Genomic DNA, 5053 nt, shown 5'->3' with positions numbered 1-5053 from the left:
TTTTTTCAATCATATTTTAATCGTACACTAAATGTGACATTATATTTTTGTCTGACCTTCGAATATTTTTTTTTTAAAGTTGAATTTAACCAATTACATTTAACATATGTTATTTTCAATGTACGAAGTACATGAATCTGGATGGTACTTTTCGTAAAAACAGTGAAAACATAACAATTTCAAGCACCACCTACATCTAATGAAAGTTCTATTTTCACAGAAATAACAAAATTTTGTATTTAACTCTGATGGAAAGGCCGCTTCATTTACATTGATAAAATGTGAACGATTTTCGGATAGTCGTACCTTGTAGCTCGTACTTTTTACCTTATACTTCAGGTAAAAAGGGATATTAGCTGGGAAAAACAGTTTTATGACATTACCTGCTAACTTATGTTACTGTTCTACAATGAAACGCTATGTTTTGTACCTTTAAAAATATTCGACTATGTCCTTTTAAAATTTAAGATACAACCCATACTGGCAAACGGGATCACTTTTCCTTTGTCTCTAGTTAGTTCTATTTAGTTTATCATAACAAATTGATACGGTTATCTCAAAACAATCGAGGAAAATCATTATTAATTAATTTCTGCAATTATTAATTCTACTGTTTTGTTTATGTTATAAAAGTAAGAACTCTTCTAATTGAAAAATACCACAGCGTGCACAATACTGGTAAAGAGTGGAATCTCATTTTAATTTATTAATTTTCAATCTTAAAGTATTTTGATTTTCAAAAATCGTATTAATAATATACATATGTGCGCTCATACATGGGAATAAAAAAAAATTTCTTTTTTTTATATAATTAAAATATGATCAGGAGGTCTTAAAACGTGTATTTCCGTAAAATAAATTTAAAAAAATTTTTTTTTCATTATGGGTACTTTGCTTATGTGCGCCTACATAGGTCGGAAAGTAAAAATGCCTGGGCAGTCGAGAATCTCGGCTCGAGAATCCAAATCGTATGCCGTTGACTGGAGGTCGGATTTTAGTTGTTAAGAGCGAGAAGGCAAATGTGAGCCTTTCTCTCTCGACTCCCACGAAGCGGTCCGAAATTATTTCGGGCAGCTTCGGAGAATCGAGAAAGAGGGCATGCGTCAGTTTGCCTTTGTCGTCTTTCCGAAACTCCACGAGCTCACGTACGCGTATCTAGCATGTGTGAGTGTGCACCCGACGGTGCTTTTCTGGCATCACTGTTCTAGGTTAATATTTTTGTAGTTTTGGCAATAAGATTTTTAGTTTAAATTCAGTGCCATAATGGTACATATTAAAAGTTTCATAAATTTTTATTAATTACGTATCAGTATAATATACTGATTGTTGATTACAGAAATTTATATAAATCAAATGCAAGTTCATGTAAGTATAAAACAATAAATTATTTCTAACTACAATATATATATACATAGTAGTGACATTGAAAACAAATTTTTGATGCATAAACTGGATTTGTTTTTACACAAACAACCATTTGCAAGTAGTTAGGTTCATAATTTTCCTTCATGATAATTCCTCGATTATCAGATCTGTAACTTTAATAACTTTCTGATTGTAGACTTTCACGTAGTATAATACAAGATGTTTTTATTCTTATTTTTTCGTGCTAGTTGAGTTCATCTGCTCTAATAAACGATACTGCTTTAATCGGCTCAATGTTTTAGATAGTCTCTCATTTTGCCGCGTGAGTACTTCAATTTTCTCACGGTTTGCAATCAGCTGCCGCGCCATGTCTGCGACAGGATCATCCTCCGGTTTTATCATGGTATCTCCTTTTTCTTTGTTAGATATACTATCATCAGTATTTTTGATTTTTTCCTTATTTTTCAGAGTTTCAATTGTCATACGTAGAGATGTGATTTCTTCCTGCAGCTGCTCGATTTGTTTTCTCTGATTTTCCTTTATCTAAAAAAAATGTCAAAAGGTTCATGAAAGAAGTATACAATACAGTTAGCAATTACATGAAAATTGTTATCTTTATATATATTTTTAATTCATCTATAATACTTGTCGACCCTCAGCATTGTCCAACACGAACATTTGTACCTTCATAAATATTTTTAATTCATCTACAACACTTTACAATTTTATTTTTAAAGTGTTGAACGTTGAGAAAAATTTTGTCAACCCTCAACACGAAAATTTGTACCTCCATAAATATTTTTAATTCATCTACAACACTTTAGTATTTTATTTTAAACGTTGAGAACATTTTTGAAGACCCTTTAACTCGATTATCCGTGAACCCTATTACCGGAACGAATTTGTCTACCAATTAGTCGTGTAATCAGGGTTCTACAGTGCCTCGAAACCAATTTCTTGAAGTATCGCGAACAATTTTGAGAAACTGCATTGTAAACAGTGCAGGGAATTGATGAAAGGATCCCAAGCCAGGGACGAGCTTTTGTCAACGAGGCAATAAACTTTCGAGTATCCGAGACCAAACTGTAAATAAGGTAGTTTCTAAAGGTAAGCAACCTTCTATATCGGGATGGAGGCTAACATGGAGCTAAGTCGATTTATTGTATCCTCGAGTGTATGGTTGTATGAGTTCCCACACTTGGTTTTAGTTTCCAACATAGCGCGAGCAACGGACTATTGAATAATTAAACGAGTAATTAGACAATCGTAACTAAAATTCAAGGTGTTTTGTTAAAAGCAAAACGTAGTCAGCTTTACGTTCTCTTGGAAATAATGTCTATTTATCGTATTTATATGTTCAAGGCGGCCAATAATTGCTGATGCCCTCAGATCGTAAATCCGCCTGAATTCACATAACTTAATTTAATCGAATAGCAAGTTAATTCACGGCTGGCGAAATCACCTACACACGGAGCCAATAGCTTGAACAGCAGGCAATTTCTATAGTCTCCGCATCGTTAACACGTTGTTCCGTGCAGCCAGTTAATACCTTTAATTAATCAGCGAACAGGTGGCGCAAATTGGTGAAACGAATGCGTCGATGGGTCTTGGAATAAATTAAGTTTCCTGCATCGGACAATTGCTTCGTTGGATAGAACGTGTCGTTGAAATTTCTTCCCTTTTTCTTTCTCTATTTATTCGTTACTACTACGGTATGTCATAAAATTCATTTCAAATACAGTGCAAAAAGTGCTCCTACAGAAATCAATTTCAACATAGGCATAGAATTTGATTTATTACAAACAAAATGTGTACATGTTCTTGGAAATTTTAGAAAAACAAATTGTTTGTTTATATTTTTTACGAAAATATTGAGAAAACTCTCGAGTATGGAAATATACGCGTAATAAGTATTTGCACACTTTTAATTGTAGAACAAGGAATTTATATATGTAAATAATAGAAATCAATTTGTTTGCTACTCTAGTATTTAGGGGGAATCCCTTCAGGAATTTACTAAATTTCTGGTGACTGTACTCGAAATTTTATTCCATTGCAATAGCGCATTTTTAATCATTTAAAAAGTGTCAAGTTAAAATTAAATATTTAATATAACAAATTAAGTAAGTAAATGTATCAAATATATTTAACTTTATAAGTTAAATATATAAACTGTTATACTTGAAACGAGTGCATATATTATGGTGACCTGTCGAACACCAATTTCAACAATTCTTAAATCAGAATAATATTAATAATAAACTGAAATACAGCTTATTCGAGGAAATTTATATTTTAATTTGAAACATTTTTTCACAATTTTAATAAGTAAGGAATATAATAAGAAATATTGAAGGTATATTTATTTTTTAAATGCAAACTAAATTCCACGGTCAGCTCGTTCGAAACAGATTTGGAATCTTCCTTTCCCAGTAGCGTTTATACTTATGAATAAATCATTGAAATCGCCGTCAAGAGTCGTTCCCTTTTCACACGTTTCACCATGCAATATGCAAAATTTCACGCGAACTCAAGATCAACTCACGGAATCGTTTTCCTTCCTTGATTCGTCGAGAAGTGCTCGGAGACGTTCTGTCTCGAAATACGTATCGCGGGTGTCGACAACATCTTTTCGGAGTCTGATCACGGTCCTCTCGAGCTCCAATTTGTTCTCAGCCAAGTTCGTCGCCTGACTTTGCAAAATGTTATTTCCACCGACTGCAATGAACACACGAAAATAAGATTATTCATCGGCCGGGTAACCCCGAATTATCAGTCTTTCTTAACAAATGACAGAAATCTAAAGTTGACTTGAAACGTATGTAACGTTTAAAAAAAAGAAATTTTTCCAAAACTCGAATATCCGATTTTCACCTACAATGACGAGTTAAAAACTTAAGTGGTTCCTAATAACAATAAATTGTCCCACTGTGTGTTCAAGAAGAATAAAAGTTCAGAATTTCAGGTGATTTACTTACTTAGATCCGATATCTGTCTGCGAGTATCCTTGAGGGTTTCTTTCAGCTTATCATTTTCTCGTTCTAGGATAATATCTCTTTGCCTCGTCTTTTCGAGCACCTTTTTCTCTGTGAACCAATTTTTGTTGAAAGTGTACGGGTGAGAATGTTCGAAATGCTTTATAGAAGGCGAGATTTAAAATTTAAAAAAAATGAGCTAGTAATGTTAATTACGTGTATTAAATGTTAATTGTATGAATTAATACTTCAATTGTTTGTATAACTGCTATATTTATTTATAGAGTTAAATTTATAAACAAAACCCTATGAAAATTAAATAATAGTTTTTGTGGTCCGATAGTAATATAAAATGTAATTTATTCAGGTCTAATAAACCATACAGCGAAATTACAAAGGTAGCGACGAAGAGATGTTTCATAAAACCGTTTCGATAGTAATACACCAGCACGGGAATTCCCCGCGACCGACTGGTGAGCTCTACTTAGGGGTTTCCCTACGGTCGACCAGTGCTCCAACATAAAGCGCCATCGTGCGGCCATAAGCGTGCCACAGTTTTTAATTTTCGAAAAATAAATGCCTTTTTGTGACTAAATTGCTAGTCTAAAAAATAGAAAAGATAGTTGTGCCAAGGAAATTGAATTTCAATACTCTCACGAGTCATTTTAAGCCAGTTTTAAAATGATAATAAGAAAGAATTATAATTTAGCGAA

This window comes from Colletes gigas, unplaced genomic scaffold (assembly GCF_013123115.1).
Source record: "Colletes gigas isolate AHSC1104 unplaced genomic scaffold, ASM1312311v1 Colletes_gigas_Sc00018, whole genome shotgun sequence".
NCBI lineage: Eukaryota > Metazoa > Arthropoda > Insecta > Hymenoptera > Colletidae > Colletes > Colletes gigas.
This window is presented reverse-complemented; position numbering follows the sequence as displayed.